Raw genomic sequence first — 17,361 nt, 5'->3', positions numbered from 1 at the left:
AAAAAAGTGATGCTCTAATGTAAATCGAACATTTCGATAGAGAACATCATTTTAAATATATTTATTTTGTACAGTCTATACACAAACGTTTGAAGTTTATTGGTGTTGTAAAGAATTATATAATGTTAAAACATTTTAATTAATAATTAAACATTAATTCCACATATAAATATAACGTCTGACTACAATAAGCAACTTACCATGAAAATGGAAAGCTACAAACAGAACTACGGATCATTATAATATATTGCATTAAATATCTAATAGTTTTTAAAATATTTTAAATTGATGAAAACCTGAAGACGACGGTATTACCCGTCGAAACATGTCGTTTTAATAAAAAGCGCTAAAAAAATATAATGTAAAATCGTATTTACGATTAAGAGCGCTAATATAATATTTTACACAATGAAATGTTTTAATATTATATAATTTTTACAACACCAATAAACTTCAAACGTTTGTGTATAGACTGTACAAAATAAATATATTTAATCAAACACAAACATGACGCATATAAGATACAAAAAAAATCATTTTAAATATTTAAATGTTAATTTTAGTAATATTTTAATATTTAATGGGAATTTTATTGTGATTTGACTGACAAGATTTAAACAAATATAACGAAATTAAATCATTCTGTGGCTACGTAAAAGGCCATGCCCTGTTTCATTGCACATTGGCAGAATCAGTCTGCAGGAGGAAAACTACTTTTTTTGTTACTGTGGCCAATGTTTTAATCGAATATCCTCCGAAAGATGTAACATGCCTTAAACCTGAGCTAACGTTCGGCTATTTACTCACAATAAAATAATTCATGTCCCGAGGTATTCTGTTTTAGGATGGTTCCTGAAATAAATATTACACTTGTTAGCGTGTTTATATAATTAATATTAAATATTAAAAGTTGCACTGTTTGGCGGTATCAGCTGGTCTTTTGTTTTAAATATCAACTTGAAGCTGAAGTAAATGAATGTTTTGTACAATATGCAACTCGGCTCTCAGAATGGTCTGATCAAATTTAAAAGGGCATTTTGCGCCTTGCTTGTAATAAAGTAGTCCGAACAATTCTTTCTTTTAATTTTTTAAGGACAAGATGTCGTAGCCCTAAGTCCTCTAAACCAGTGGTATTCAACCTGGAGTACGCGTACCCCTGGGGGTACGTGAAATTTAAAAAAAATATATATTATTTTGTGATAAACACGGAATAATCAGTAATGTAATTTATTTAATTTATTTTAGATGTAGATTATATACTACGTATAATTTGAATTATACACCAACAACTTTGGGGTACAAAGTTGAAGAGAAATTATATCTGGGGGTACGCGAAGACATCTTAGGGGGTACGTGAAATTTAAAAAAAATATATATTATTTTATGAGAAACACTGAATAATCAGTAATTTAATTTATTTTAGATGTAGATTATATATTATGTATAATTTGAATTATACACCAACAACTTTGGGGGTACAAAGTTGAAGATAAATTATATCTGGGGGTACGCGAAGACATCTTAGGGGGTACGTGAAATTTAAAAAAAAATATTTTATGACAAACACTGAATAATCAATAATGTAATTTATTTAATTTATTTTAGATGTAGATTATATACTATGTATAACTTGAATTATGCGCCAACAACTTTGGGGTACAAAGTTTAAGATAAATTATATCTGGGGGTACGCGAACAGTGATCAGTACCCCTGGGATTTATACTTTTTCGTTCAGGTAGTTGGTGGCACGAAGCATTGGGGCCCGGCTAAAATCCCGTTCATATTTAATCCAGGCGCCTTTCTGTGTAAACATTCTTGTCGATGTGTCGATCTCCGAGGTGACTGCGTGCCGGTTGGACGGGCGAAATTTAGCTTGTGGCTTGTTTTAGACTTCACGATTCTGGTGCAATTATATACAAGCCGTGCACTATACGCTATTTTATATTAGAAGAAATTAACTTATCTTTAATTAGTGTGAAAGGTGGACCCGCGTATTTGAGAACCCGTAGGTGGCCTGAGGCTGGTATTGCAACTGGGAAGCCACTTTCTAGTTGAAGGTGGTTGCCGTGCTAGGATTTCGTCGTTGAAAATATATGTTTTGACGAAAGGCAGTAATAATACGTCGATGGCTGGTTTTGGGAAGTTAAGGTATTCGTTTGTAATGTAAATCCAAAAAATTAGGAAGAGACAGCTTCAAACTCAGTTTCAAATACACATTCTGTCAGGGATTCGTAGGATTTTATAGAAAGGTGACTTGTCAGCTTTGCCGATTGTATGTATAAAGAGATTTCGAATTCAGCGACATTATAAAAAGTTAGGACTGAAAAGTGTTTTTTTTTTAAATTTCTCTACAAATTAGTGGATTGGGTTAGAATTTGGGTTATATTTTTTTTCGTTTTATTAACATTATATTGGAGATACTTATGGTCACATGTTGGTGTCACCAAGGCTTTTCTAAACGTATTTTTTTTGAAGATGGCTGTCTTCTGGATTGTTGTGCCTTGTAGTCTGGTAGTTTAACTTCTACAAAACTTCACGACACAACCATCTTTACCGCCGTGAAAATCTCAAATCCAACTTTCTCTTTTTTTTTGGGTTAAATCCGGAAGTTTGTAAGAATGATTAAATTGTTTCATTTTGGATTTTAAACGCAGGTGTTTTATCTGTTGAGTTTAGAAAATATATCTTAACAAATATGGAGAGTCATTTTATTAAAAAATCTTGCTTGCTTCTTGTAGTACATGTAGTCTTGATAACCAAATTGCCTCCGATTACAATAGAAGTGATCGCACATTACTGAAAATAGGCAAACTTTCACAGCGCCTCCCATGTTAAATTTTTAAATTTATTTATTAGAACTCAGTATATCATTGTGGCTAAATGTAACGTGATTCTAAAGCCGCTGTGAATGCTGACAGTGTACGAAGTTTAGGTCGGAATAAACTTACCTTGAATTTTGTTGTTCTTGAGTCCTGTATCTGTACAATTTCCGAAACTATTTCACCAAGAAGTATCTTCAGAAGTCATGCCTTCATCATACAACTGACTGTAGTCCTCATTGTGAGCGTTCGACAGTCCACGAAATCTATGAGAAAGTTTTCTTCCGTGCAGTATCTGACAAATTGAAGTTTTTGAGTTACTCCATCAGGGTCTGTTTTACGTCGGTGTGTAGTTAAAATTTCGGATTTTTAACTGGTCCATAGTGTCTTCTAGCATTGTCAACTTCGTCAATATGAGTTGTTTCTACCACTTGGCTGTAGTTTTCACCGTGCGTAATTTTATAAATTCTTATGACTGCCAACAGAAGAGACGCGCGTTTTCTCAAATACCTGCACCCCCCCCCTATTTAAATTCTCCTTTGCGATAACTTCACCACAACAAAGTATGGACGCTTTCTACGTTCACGTGTTAAATTGAACAGAACGTCTGATTTTCTCGTCCTTTTTTTTAAAAAAGCAAGGTAATCTTGGCTTTCGTCTGTGGATCTGTTTTAGCCAATGCCAAATCCATGACGCGCCTACCCTGTCAGGCGATTTTGATAATCTGAGGCCACAACGTTCTGCAATAATCTTAGATCTTGATATCTATATTTTGCCTCAGTTCGACCGGCTCTGGGGTCCACCCAGCCTCCTGTCCAATGGGTACCGGGGTCCTTTCCCGGGGGTGACGCTGACCACTCACCCCCATCTGGTGCCGAGGTTAAGAGTTTATAGGAGCTATACGCTCTCTCCCCCCAAGTGCGTACATGGCGTATAGCGGGACAGCTTTACGTTTTATGTACTTTTATCGCGTACGTTATGGTTACCATGGTAATCGTGATTCTTTTTGGTGTAGGCGGAGAACCAGCCGAAGTGTTCCGAGGATTGTTTTTCTGGGTCATGTTGGGTTAGATCTGGTTGCGATGGTTTAGCATATATACGGTTAGGTTAGGTTGGGTTGGGTTAAGTTACGTCCTTTTTACACCAGGCTAGGACATGTTACGTTTGGTTTAGGTTTGTTTGCTTTGGGTTAAGAAAGCTGTGTTTAGGATAACTTTAAATTTTAATTTTAAGTGTTTAGATCCAAATATGGGAATTGTAAATTTTCTGATTTTGAAATTAAAAAAATTATGGTTTTCTTTAATATTTTAAAAATCATAAGTTCTGATAATGAAAGTTATGAGAATTTACAAATGCTGGTAACTTGAGTTTTTAATTTGATTTTTCACTATTTTTAATTTTTTAGAACTTAATTTTTAAAACTTTTTGAAATTTTTGAGAACTCGTAGAATTTTTATATTTTGAAACTTTTGAAACTTTTGTTTGTTGCGTTTGGTTCGGTGAAGTGAGGACTTTAAATTAGGTAAGGTTGGATTAAACTACGTCAGGCTACTGTGTTAGTTTAGATTATGTCAGGAAGAGAGAATACGAGGTGACGATGGTTAACGTGGTTACTGGACCGATTTCGGCGAAGATTTGTTCGACATAACCGAGGTTGCGATTTCTACATTGGTGGATACTCGTGGTGGCGGCTGAGTGAGGGAATCGAAGTGGGTTTTGCATCAGGTTAGTCTGAGCTGTGCTACTTTTCGGTTTGTTTTGTAAGATTAAGCTGGGTTGGCAAGGATTGGGTTAGATTAGGTTAGGTTACCTTTGGCTGGGAAGTTATGTGAGTTGTGCTTGGGTTAGGTAAGACTGGAATGGGTTTTGCGTGTAAGGTTAAGTGATTTGAGACTGGCAACTGGAGGTAATTTGCTATAGTTAGCAAATACTGGTTTGGACACGTGCCATTAGGTGGCAGATTTAATACATATAAATGCGCATTGCGAAGAACGCATGAGGAAATTCTTTGTATTTCGGTACGGGTTGCACTTTCCAGACTTCCTTAACCTAAAATAAGTATTCTGAAATGATCTTTGAGTCAGGTTTACGTTAATTACTTTTACGTAATTGAAATAAAAAAAATTGTAGTACTTTTGTACTTTGGGGCTGACAGCAATGAGACATGTTCATGCAATTCTGCTGTCAAATGTGTGTGCTATGACTAACACTGCTTGCAGACTGTTATTGAGATTTATAGTGCTAAATAGGTTTTATGTCATCACTAAGATCTCGTGAAATTTTTATGTGAGAACGAAAAATGTATGTCAGTGCAGAGTATCTGCTTTGAAATGTTTAAATTTTACGGAATCGTAATTATACATGACGTGAGCAATACGCTGTTGTGTGACAGGTGCATCAATCCTCATCCCGCGTACCTCTCGCCTGTGTATTTTCTGCGTTCCCCAGGCTTTTCCCCCCCTTTGTGTTATAAAAATTATCCGATATCTGAACACATTTTGTTAATGAAGGCGTTTGCCAGTACCTGTTGCTGTAATCAAGTGTTCAGTGTAATGACGTACGTCAAATGTAGAACTAGGACGCGTCTTACTGGCGAAGGAATAATATAATCAGAAATCAATACCTTCCTCAAGACTGATAAACAAAAGCAGTGAGAAATATCTCAATTGAATATGAACCTGTTTCCAATGTTAGTCTTTATTTAGGAATGTTTTCGAGAAATACCTCGTGACGTTTGGGGAAATTTACCTAATTTTAATCGTGTAGCCCTCGAGTGCCACGGTGGTCTAGCGGTTAGAACTCTGGCCTTGTAATCCTGGGGTCTCGGGTTCGATTCCCGGCGGTGCCCGAATTTATAACTTGTGTTGGGCAAGGCCGTGGTCTAGGCAACACGGAGTTTTCCTCCGTGGCATCCCAACAATTACTCCATTCACACACAGAAGAAGGCAATGGCAAACCACTTCTGGATCATCTGCCAAGAACGTATATGAACAGGTCCCAGTCCGAGAAAAGGATGGAAGGATCCTGTTCATATGGACCTGTCGTCAGACAGAACACTAAATAAAAATACCTTACCTTACCTTACATTACATTACTTTACATTACATTCAGCTACCACAGACCCATCTTAAGCGTAACTAATTCAAGTTAAATAAGCAATGTCTTAATCAAACTTTACTCAATTGTAAAGTATTTATAAAGGAAATATTTAGAATAAAGCCAATATATAAACTTCCTTTCCATATAGACGTATTTACGTCAAATTCTCCGGAACCGTGGTTCCGCTGACAACTTTTTGCTTTAAAGTGAAATGGAACTACTTGATTGTATACTTCACGTACATAAGAACACAGGGAAAGAAAACATTTAACGAATATTAAAGTAGCTTTAGCGGAAAGCCGAGATTTTTTAAGATAGGCGTGTTTTGAAGTCCCATAACACAGAATGTCTTGCGAAAACAATTCCTCGAGGTGGACTGCAACTGAAATATTTTATTGTAAGGTGAGATCTGATCATGTAGGCACGGTAGAATGTCTCTCGAAGATGGGAGGCGATTGATCCAGGGTTTCCATGTAGACATTGATCCAACATTCCCGTAGCTACCTACCGTCTGGCCGGGCTGGGACGCAACTCGTGGTCCAGGGTAAGCGGGCAATGTAGCAAGAGAAGTGGTGGGGGGAGGGGGAGGGGGATACAGCTGGCGTGGAGTAGGAGTGAGCACGTACAATCTTCAGTACGTAGGTTCAGTCCTCTGCCAGGCCAGCTCAGTTCGTTCCACTAGTAGAGACCCATTCCCCCAGTTAGCTTTATTTTTACCTGTTGTGACAGCCCAGCTCCCTCTCTCGACCGTCTGCCTGCAAATCACATTGTGCGGTGACTACAGTGGAGTCAGTGTGTGTGGGGCAGCTTTGGTTTCAAGAGAACCGTTCTCGTTTGTCTGCTTGTGTGTACTTTCTCCTCTGGCGCAGTTCAAAGGTCAGTAGTCTAATTAATGAGACAAAGTGTAAAAGCAATGTCTTGTTCTAGACTTGGACGTAAGACGTTCGTCGTGTGCTTGGACCAGTTTTTAACTTATATGTTAATGCTCGCTCATACTAGATAGCAGTGCAGAGGCAAACATAACTTTCGGAAGGAACAGTTCTAATGGAAAACGTTGAATGTCATCGTACGAGTTCTGCTTATTAACTCTTAGTTCTTAACTTTCTAGGTGTGTTCTAGGGATCACCCAGTGTCGCGGTTGAATGGTTTCCACTCTTGATTTGTATTCGAGGGGCCCCCCTTATTCAAATTTCACCCCGAAAGCGTCTCCCCCCGGCAAAGTTTTTCGTGGTTTTTCTTACGTTCCTCTATACAAATGCTGAGATAGCACATTCTCTGTGATTAATCAGCCTTTACCGAAGCTGTATGCTGTAATCATAGTTACTAAAGGTGTAGCTGTTTAAACCATAAATAATATTCTAGTAACCCTGGTTTATATCAGTTTATTATTATTTTCTTTGCATCTCCAAAGAACTGAGGTTGGTAGCCAATGGTTTGGAATAAATGTGGAATTGTATAGACAGAAGACAGTTTTAAAATTTGAAGACTGTCGTATGAACCATCCTGAAATTTTTCGGTTGTAAAATTGGCGTTTCGTGTGCATTTGGTTCGTAGAGCTAAGCTTTGCCGTGATACTGTAGAGGCTTCGGTTTGTTCAGTTGATGTGCCGTGTTTTTTTTATTTATTTGTAGTGTTCTGTGTGACGACGGGTCCATATGAACAGGATCCTTCGATCCTTTTCTCGAACTGGGACCTGTTCATATACGTTCTTGGCAGATGATCCAGAAGTGGTTTGCCATTGCCTTCTTCTGTGTGTGAATGGAGTAATTGTTGGGATGCCACGGAGGAAAACTCCGTGTTGCCTAGACCACGGCCTTGCCCAACACAAGTTATAAATTCGGGCACCGCCGGGAATCGAACCCGAGACCCCAAATTCTAGCACAGTTTCGTGACTTCACTTTAGTTTTCTCGTTTTAGATGCCCGGGCTTTTACACCGTTTTTTTTGAAATCGGCAATCACAGCACACATTTCCCTCGTCTTTAAGTTCACTACTCACCTCTGACCTCTGAGGAACTAAGCAACTTCAGCTGATTTTTGTCAGGTCCTTGTGTTTGTGTGTGTATTCCTTCCATAACAGAGGTGGAAGGCCCATGAATTTGTAGCCAAAGACAAAGAATTTAAGATATTTGAACGTGTGTGCCATGCATTATTCTGTCGGCGTTTGGATACATTGGTAAGGGTCGTGGAGGCATCCGACCTCTAGGGGAGGTAACGTTAGCTGACTGACAGGCAGACGAATATTTGCCTCACTGCTTATGAGTTATAACGTAGTTGTTTTGGTGCTAAAGCCAGTAGATGGTACTTAATACATTCACAGTATCTCATCGTATAGTGTGACTTTGCACAGTGAAATTTCCAAGATTATACAAATCAGAAAATTACACGTATGACAGGTGTTCATATTACGTAAGCTACAGTTAACTACTACTGAATAATCTTTACCACCTGATTATTATTATTTATTTAGTGTTCTGTCTGACGACAGGTCCATATGAACAGGATCCTTCCATCCTTTTCTCGGACTGGGACCTGTTCATATACGTTCTTGGCAGATGATCCAGAAGTGGTTTGCCATTGCCTTCTGTGTGTGAATGGAGTAATTGTTGGGATGCCACGGAGGAAAACTCCGTGTTGCCTAGACCACGGCCTTGCTGCATTTTCGTATTTAGGAGACCCGGATTCCAATCTCATCTCGGATACCGAATACCGTGACACCATTTTTGTGACTTTTCTCAGTCCCTCCAATCAAATGCCGAGTTCCTTAAATTAGGCCTCGGCAGGTTACATATATTTTCTGGTTCATTGATTCATCGCGATCTTCCGATGGTGTATTGTAGTCGGCTGCTGGCAAAGCTAATGTGTTTTTGACGTAAATACGTCTATAAGGAAGGGTAATTCGGCAAAAAGTGTAACAAGTGTACTTAGGGAACGTCGTGTTTACTCGGAATTGTTGTTACCTAGGAAACGTTACATTACATTACATTCAACTACCACAGAGCCATCTTAAGCGTAACTAATTCAAGTTGAATAAGCAATGTTTTAATCAAACTTTACGCAATTGTAAAGCATGTATAAAGGAAATACTCAGAATAAAGCCAATATATAAACTTCCTTTCCGTATAGACGTATTTACGTCAAATTATCCGGAACCGTGGTTCCACTGACAACTTTTGTATTGGTTTAGACTTTGTTAAAGTTCAACTATGGATCATCCTGTTACGAGAAGCGACCATGTTTTTAACTATCAAAACTTTTTGTATATTTTTTTCAGTCCTATAGTGGTAAACTGTCGTTAATATCTGCGAAGTTTCTTCAGCGAGAAAGTACTCGCAAAGTTACGCAAACATATCCTAAGGTGGTTTAGGAAGTTCAGTCGTGGGGGGCATTCATGGATCGTACGATAACTTGAATTTTCCTCTGCTGAGAGACCGTGGAAATACTATACTATTCGTCCTTAATTAAATTCAGCACAGTTCATGTTATCTTACCTTCGGTTATCCGTGCCTATTTTATTAATTATCAACTAACTCAGCGTGCAGCGAGATGAATCACACTCCTGTACCAAGCGCCTACTACATTTTGAGGTCTTGACCTTGACACAAAGAAAAGGAAGGCCCAGACGCAAATATACATTATAATGTCTTTAAAAAATAGAATTTTGTTTACAGATTTACAACGTTTTCTGTCCTGCCCCGTTTAGATAGGCTAATCGTGTCTTTGCTGTAAGCTGTTTTAATCTGGTCGGTACTGGTTCCCCTCTCCGATATTTCGCTCTACTCCTCCACGCGAGTACCAAAAGTGTTACATCTCACCAGTCGTAAATCGTTCTTATGCCGTTTGCAGTCGAATCATCGCGTAACTCGCAAATAATAATATTCTGTGTTTTGAATAAAAATTTTCCTGGATGTTATCCATCGTATACCGCCACGGTGGTCTAGCGGTTAGAACGCTGGCCTTGTAGTCCTGGGGTCTCGGGTTCGATTCCCGACGGTGCCCGAATTTATAACTTGTGTTGGGCAAGGCCGTGGTCTCGGCAACACGGAGTTTTCCTCCGTGGCATCCCAACAATTACTCCATTCACACACAGAAGAAGGCAATGGCAAACCACTTCTGGATCATCTGCCAAGAACGTATATGAACAGGTCCCAGTCCGAGAAAAGGATGGAAGGATCCTGTTCATATGGACCTGTCATCAGACAGAACACTAATAATAAAAATAATATCCATCGTGTAGTAAATAAAATATAAAAAGTAAAACGACGTTTCGGAGACGGGGATTAGCTCTATCTAGTGGGCCCAACTGAGTAGGAACCTGAAGACGGAGATAGAGCCACTTACAGGATTGTCAGATAGTGATGTACGGTGATATATTTTCGAAGATTCACAGCTTTGGTACATATTTATTTGTATAATTAATACTTTTACACAGCAAACAGAACTGCTGTATTTGTAAGAGTCCAACACTAACTCGCGTTGTGTTGTATTGCAGTTGAGTTACAATACTTATGACATTAAATTTATGTATATCAGGAATGGACCGATGTCACCTTTTAAGAAAACGTTTTACATTTACAGATTGATACTTTCAGTACAATCTTAGGCCTTATATTTGTTGGTCAGTTTGTAATATAAATTCAAGGCCCCACAATAATCATTTCCTTTATGCAGTCGAAAGAGTAGAGATTAAAGGAGGAACGTTTAGATATTGTTTGTAATTTTTTTTACAAATTGTGGAAAGTGTAAACGTTTGAGATTGCAATTCGCACGCTTGTTTTGTTAACAAGAAGGTAAGATTCGATGAATAAATCTTATGTTGAAGAGAGACTCTGCGATTTGTTACCGCCCTTATGCAGGCAACGCTCCCGTAGAAGGCCAACTGTTTGTGGACGATGTGCCACGAGGTTTACTAGAGGTTGCGTTCCAGGTTAACTGCAATTACGAGCAGGTGTAAAATCGTAATTAACCTTCCCTCCCCGCAAGAGGGCAGACGTACGAGTAATTTTATGCAGTTTTGGAAAGAAACAGGTCGAGTGGGGTCCAGGGAAATTGCTTTCACACTTGCTACTAAGTCGATGTCACCAGTCTAAACTTAAATCATTGATTCAAAGCGGCCTATAAACTGTTAGTGGTAACCTTAACATAAATCCTGAGCCGTGGCTGTAAATTTATGGGCAGTTGATTAGCTAATCAACACACTTCCTCACTTTTTACGAGGTGCGATCGGAAAGTTTCAAGACTGCGCGTATAAAAACCCGTACACTTATCTAAGGTATTAAATTCATCCATCACCCTCGAAGTAGTTCCCCTGGGAGTGAACACAACGATCCCAGCGCCGCTGCCAAGCCTGGAAGCATCCCTGGAAATCTTTCTTTGTCAGCCTGTCAAGCACCATCTGCGATTCTGCCTGAATCTCTTCTATCGTCGCAAATCTCCTTCCCTTTAGCTGAATTTTCATCTTTGGGAAGAGGAAGAAGTCACACGGAGCTTAGAAAGGAAGTTGGGGTCGGTTCTTGCAAGATCTTTGAGCTCTGACAAACGAGAAGTCGATTCTGCTTCTGGTCCTCAGACAGGATGCGTCGCATGTGGAGTTCTTCCTTTAGAATCAGCTGACAGGTCCCATAGCCTATCCCAACAATGTCGCACAAGTCGTTGATGGTACGACGTCGATCTTCGTGAATGGCCTGCCGAATCTTCGTAACATTTTCGGGCGTTGTGCTCGAAGATGGTCGTCCAGAATGCTCGTCATCATCGACAGAGGTTCGGCCATTTTTAAAACGTGAATGCCACACACAAAAATTTGTGCACGACCCATTGCGGACTCCCCAAATGCTTGCTTTAGCATTTCATAGGTTTCCGTAGCCGTTTTGGCGAGTCTTTGGCAAAATTTGATGCACACGCCATTCCGAAATCGCAGGAGGGTCGGTGTAATGCACTACCAAAACGCCCGTAACTAAGAAACAAATGCTAATTCGATGATGCCGGCTGGCACACTGATTCACTATGAATGTAGGCCGCACCCCCTAGCGGCAGAAGCTCGTACTACATCCGGTTCACCCTCTATTGACACAGTCTGGAAACTTTCCGATCGCACCTCGTATGTGGCAGATACTTTGAAGAAGTGTAGGTTGCTGAACTTAAAACGTAGTTGTGTGGTGTATATTTAAGACGCTAGGAGGTGGAGGTCGCAATGCATTCAACTCAGTTAATAAGTTCATAAAATAACGGGGTAGATGTGAGAAATCTGACGTCCTTGTAACCCTGTCGCCATACGTAATGCTGGGATCACATCATGTGAGCGCCCATAGATTATTCTTGAACTGAACTTATATGTATTTTGTTGTACGTGAAAAGGATTTCTCACATATACAGGATGAGCACAAAATAATTTTGCACTTTTAAAATTATACAGAGAAAAAATATATCGTACTTTGAAGTTCACACCCACACCAGTCGATATAAGAACTGTCAAAGTTTTGTTTCTAATGACCCTGGCGTCTCCGCTAGATGCCGCTAGTTTTGAAAACGGCTACCCCACAACAGAGCACAACGTGTATGAGCAATTCTAACCTCGACATCCGTACCTTATGGCTTCTGCCCCAATTGGAAGAGGATTCTAGCGACTTTTATATGTCAGAAAGCTGATGGACCTCCTCACTTCTGCACGACTCTTCGGAAACACGTGAACCCGTACCTTCCCCGTAGATCAGTGTTTCCAAAAACCTGGGTAAATTACCCAAAAAATGAGTCAAAATGGTTTTTATTTGGGTAACGACACACCCATTTCTGTGTGGCTTTACTGAAATCCCCGATAGTGTTAATGGTTTTGCAGAGCGAATGATGGAGCTTAGGTCAGTGCAAAATGTTATTTGTAGGAAAAAAGGACCTTTTGGAGTCTTTATGGTTAACAGTTCACGATGAATATCCTGTGGTAGTTGGGGAGGCCGTGATGCATTTATTGCAGTTTCCAAGTACCTACGTGTGTGAAATAGGATTTCCCACTCTCGCCTTCATAAAGAACACAAAATGAAACTGTTTGCTGAACCCCGAATACGATGTGAGGTGTCCTCTGTCTCTAATAACTCCCAATTTTGCGGAACTATAAATAAGATGGAGCAGTGGCTTTGTACTCATTAGCTGGGACCTGGGTGATGAAATATTCATGGTGAATAATTATCAAATTTGTTTTGGCTGCTAAAATGTTTAGAGATGTTTAATATAAAGACTTCACTTGATGCACTGACGTTCGTAGTAAAATTTATGATGTGTGTGTGTCCAGGTCTCGTCTAATTCTACCCACCAAATATGGTTTTCCTCCAGTTATATTTGGAGCCCCGTCTGTTGTCACACGCTTTATTTTCAAGTTTCTTCATAGTTTCACCCCCAAATATATTTTCTCTGTTTGTGTGCCATTGAAACTTTTGAGACTACCTTGAGAAGAGGTTATGATACGTTTTCGAATAACGGTTAATAACAATAGCATTGTCTCTACTGCCATCCAGGGCTTAACAAAAGGTTTTAAACCGCTGTCTTGCGTTGATGAAATAACCGGTGATATGTTTTGTTTCTTGCGTCTATGTTTCACGGGACATACATCATTAAAATCACTTTCTTCTTACGAACACATTTTCTTACTATTGTCACATTGGAAAAGGTTTGCCAACTGGTGAGCAACACGATAACTTATGCGGAATGGAATTTTGTGCTTTGCAGTGGAATATTATTTCACATCAGTGATCTTTTTACTGTACCCTAAATTATCCGTCAAGGAAATGTAACATAAAACTGCGTTTTTAATACGCAGTGTCTGTGCCCAATGTTTTGGTCAGTGTGTCGAGGAAGGGTCTGATACCTTCCAGCAAAACTGGGCCCGCTTCAGAATCGTACCGTAAGTTTACGTTGTCCTGCGGACAACCTCGTTCAACACTTGTGAGAATCGTTAACCCTCGCTATGGTGTTGAGAATGTCATTCCGGCCTGGAGCCTTGCCAAGCTGTAGTTTCTTTAGTAGCGGTGTAAGACCTCTGTAGGGCTAGTTAATTTTGGTTTACTTGCATATGAATGTATCGCCTCATTCACCACCAGAATAACTGCCCCTCCCGGCTGGTAGTTATATGACTGAAACAGCCTCAAGGTCGTCGGCCACTGCCCATCTGTTTCATGGAAGAGAGAGCTGGTCCTCCCCCGTACTTCGAGGGGTAGTAATGAGTCGGACCTAGCATCACCGTCTTTGTCTTCGATGTCGAAGGATTCTAGCGTATCTATACACTCTTCGTTTCACCATTCGTTTAGTCGACAGGTTGGCCGACATCTGGAGGCGGCTGAACGTGTCTTTCAGATTACCTGAGTACATTACAGAATCACAGTGAAGGTGGCTGTCTGCTGCCATGCGATACGGCGCTCCGACCCCAGAAGGCGATCATCTTCATACTCGTCGCCGTTAAGACCTCAGGTCCTGCAGAATCTCAGTGGTTACTTTCCTTACCAGCATTTAAGGGCCCTTTCACACTGTCGACCAGTCGCTGGACGACCACTAGGTAGAAAAGTACGAGATTACACACGAGGGCGACCACGACCAATGGCCGCCGTCGACCAACAAGCAGTGAGCGACGCACAGGAGACCAACGACCACGAGATACATAGATGGCAATCACGTGTTCACATTGCGGGCGACTCAGTCAGCGACCAGAGCTCAGAGAGGTGACATGTCCATTGTTTCTTGTTTTCTCCTGTCTTGTTCATGTCACTCAAGTGATCAGTATATCAGAGTTTTGATACTGAAAGATTTATTTCGGCTGTAGAGTCACGGAGAGCCATTTCGTACCTTGAAAGTCCCGATTATGCAAACAGGGATTTGAAAAAAAGTCAGTGGGAAGAGGTTGTGGAATTGTTTGACGAATTTTTATCATTATAGTGATGATCTCGACGTCCATACTGCTTCCAAAGTATTTTTTTTTACAGAGGCTGAGGCCTCTGTCTGCGCTGGTCGCCCTGCTGGTCTCCTCGTTTGGTCGCTGATGGTTTTGGTCGTTCAGCGACCGGTCGACAGTGTGAAACGGCCCCTAAGAGTTGGGTTTATGTGCGAGCTATACCATCTCCGTAAGGCGGTGAAGTCTGCTGAGTACCAGGCCTCAGGTACAGGTGCGATCGGAAAGTTTCAAGACTGCGCGTATAAAAACCCGTACACTTTTCTCAGGTATTAAATTCATCCATCACCCTCGAAGTAGTTCCCCTGGGAGTGAACACAACGATCCCAGCGCCGCTGCCAAGCCTGGAAGCATCCCTGGAAATCTTTCTTTGTCAGCCTGTCAAGCACCATCTGCGATTCTGCCTGAATCTCTTGCCAAAGACTCGCCGAAACGGCTACGGAAACCTATGAAATGCTAAAGCAAGCTTTTGGGGAGTCCGCAATGGGTCGTGCACAAACTTTTGTGTGGCATTCACGTTTTAAAAATGGCCGAACCTCTGTCGATGATGACGAGCGTTCTGGACGACCATCTTCGAGCACAACGCCCGAAAATGTTACGAAGATTCGGCAGGCCATTCACGAAGATCGACGTCGTACCATCAACGACTTGTGCGACATTGTTGGGATAGGCTATGGGACCTGTCAGCTGATTCTAAAGGAAGAACTCCACATGCGACGCATCCTGTCTGAGGACCAGAAGCAGAATCGACTTCTCGTTTGTCAGGAGCTCAAAGATCTTGCAAGAACCGACCCCAACTTCCTTTCTAAGCTCCGTGTGACTTCTTCCTCTTCCCAAAGATGAAAATTCAGCTAAAGGGAAGGAGATTTGAGACGATAGAAGAGATTCAGGCAGAATCGCAGATGGTGCTTGACAGGCTGACAAAGAAAGATTTCCAGGGATGCTTCCAGGCTTGGCAGCGGCGCTGGGATCGTTGTGTTCACTCCCAGGGGAACTACTTCGAGGGTGATGGATGAATTTAATACCTTAGATAAGTGTACGGGTTTTTATACGCGCAGTCTTGAAACTTTCCGATCGCACCTCGTATACCTGGTAGCGAGGCCGCGGATAAAACCTGCTGATGTCTGATCGAGCTCTCGTCATTAGTGTTCGCCCACTCCCGCTATTTTATCCTTGTGGTAAAACCAGTGGACCGCATTATGGGGCCATCTGTGGAGGCATGGTATTCCCTCCTTAATTCCTTTAGGGAGAAGAAATGAGTACACACCTAGATCCTCCTCAGACGCTCCTGACTTGCGTTGCCGCTGATCGTGTCACATTCCGTCTTGAATTTTACGTGATTTTATCCTTGTAGATAATCGTTCTAACGTACTATCGTTTTTGGGAGTTGCAGATTTTAAATCGTAGGGTTTGACAGGTCAGTTTAATTCGCAACTCCGAACTTTTTAACTCTCCAATTATCCGACATGCATTCAGCTTGGACCGTGGTTGATATTTTCATTTAATTACTTTTGTGTAAACCATAAACATTTGTGTATCTTGGTTGGTTGTTTTTGAGTGCATCGTGCTATGATTTTTTTTTCTCAATATTACCCTTTTACGTTCTCGTTAACGACGCACAGAAAAGTGCATAGGAGAACGTATTTTGGGCTGGTCGTGACTGTCCAGTCGATACTATTTTGAGAAACACTGGATGAATTTTGATGAAGTTGGGTGTTGAGGTTGTGCTATTCTACGCGACCTCAAAATCGTATTTTCGAATATCCTACGAGCTGCGATCTGAAAATTCTGTTGTATGCAGGCTACGTAGTCTCTGGTTGATAATTGATTTTTTTTAAAATAATTATTGGTAAATCGATTGTAAAATGTAAAATAGATTGTTCGATGAGGAACATCAAATGATATTTTAATTATCTTAATTGTAAATTTTAAATTTGAATTGTGATTAGACGGACCAAAACCGAATAATTAATTAATATATGGTTTCACAATATGACGCAACTATATCATCTTAATTATTGGTAAACTATGCAGGTATGTGTACGTGCTTTGGCAGGACGGTGAAATGTTCCCCGTTTTGAGGTGTGGCTGTTTAGTCTCAATAGATGGAGTTGATACGCCTTTAAATACACCAAAAATCGAAATATTTACTGTGAATTGTGTGCTGAGAGGGGGTTTAGAGTGTTTTTGGAAAATGTAGCGTATATTATACTGCGTTCTGAGATTTTACGTGCGTTTTAAGAACTCGCATAAGTCGACCAGTCCGTATGCATTACATCAGCCTTTAGTATAGGCCACCCCGCTACCTGGACGCCCCATCCCTCAGAGTCGTCGCTTAGCAACGCGTTGCCATGGCATCGCCGGGCATCGATTGTCAGGCTATGACGCTCGTACGACGTCATTCCCTGTACTGAATATAATTATGGTGGCTTTAAATATGCTTAAGTATAGTGATTTTTGTGACGGGACTGAATCAATATTTCTGGATTATTGTGACGTACACGCAGAACTCGTTGTC

The 17,361-nt window shown here is 40.6% G+C and overlaps 1 protein-coding gene across 3 annotated transcripts in view; it reads left to right on the top strand.

The window, feature by feature from the left end:
* mub (poly(rC)-binding protein mub) overlaps nucleotides 1–17,361 on the top strand; it is a 105,394-nt gene that overhangs the window by 27,914 nt on the left and 60,119 nt on the right. Inside the window, exon 1 of one of the 3 annotated variants that reach the window (XM_087348373.1) lies at nucleotides 6,556–6,795. The exons of the other annotated variants lie outside the window; for them this stretch is intronic. The gene's annotated coding sequence lies outside the window, so the exon portion shown is untranslated. Of the gene's footprint in view, nucleotides 1–6,555; nucleotides 6,796–17,361 lie in introns of those variants that run through there. 3 annotated transcript variants of the gene reach the window in all.

The sequence above is a fragment of the Zootermopsis nevadensis genome, unplaced genomic scaffold, assembly GCF_977971745.1.
Source record: "Zootermopsis nevadensis isolate Lab colony 2312 unplaced genomic scaffold, Znev_1.0 Znev_ptg000013l, whole genome shotgun sequence".
NCBI classification, from domain to species: Eukaryota; Metazoa; Arthropoda; class Insecta; order Blattodea; family Termopsidae; genus Zootermopsis; species Zootermopsis nevadensis.
The sequence above is the reverse complement of the archived record's forward strand: the minus strand, read 5'-3'. Positions and strand labels throughout refer to the sequence as shown.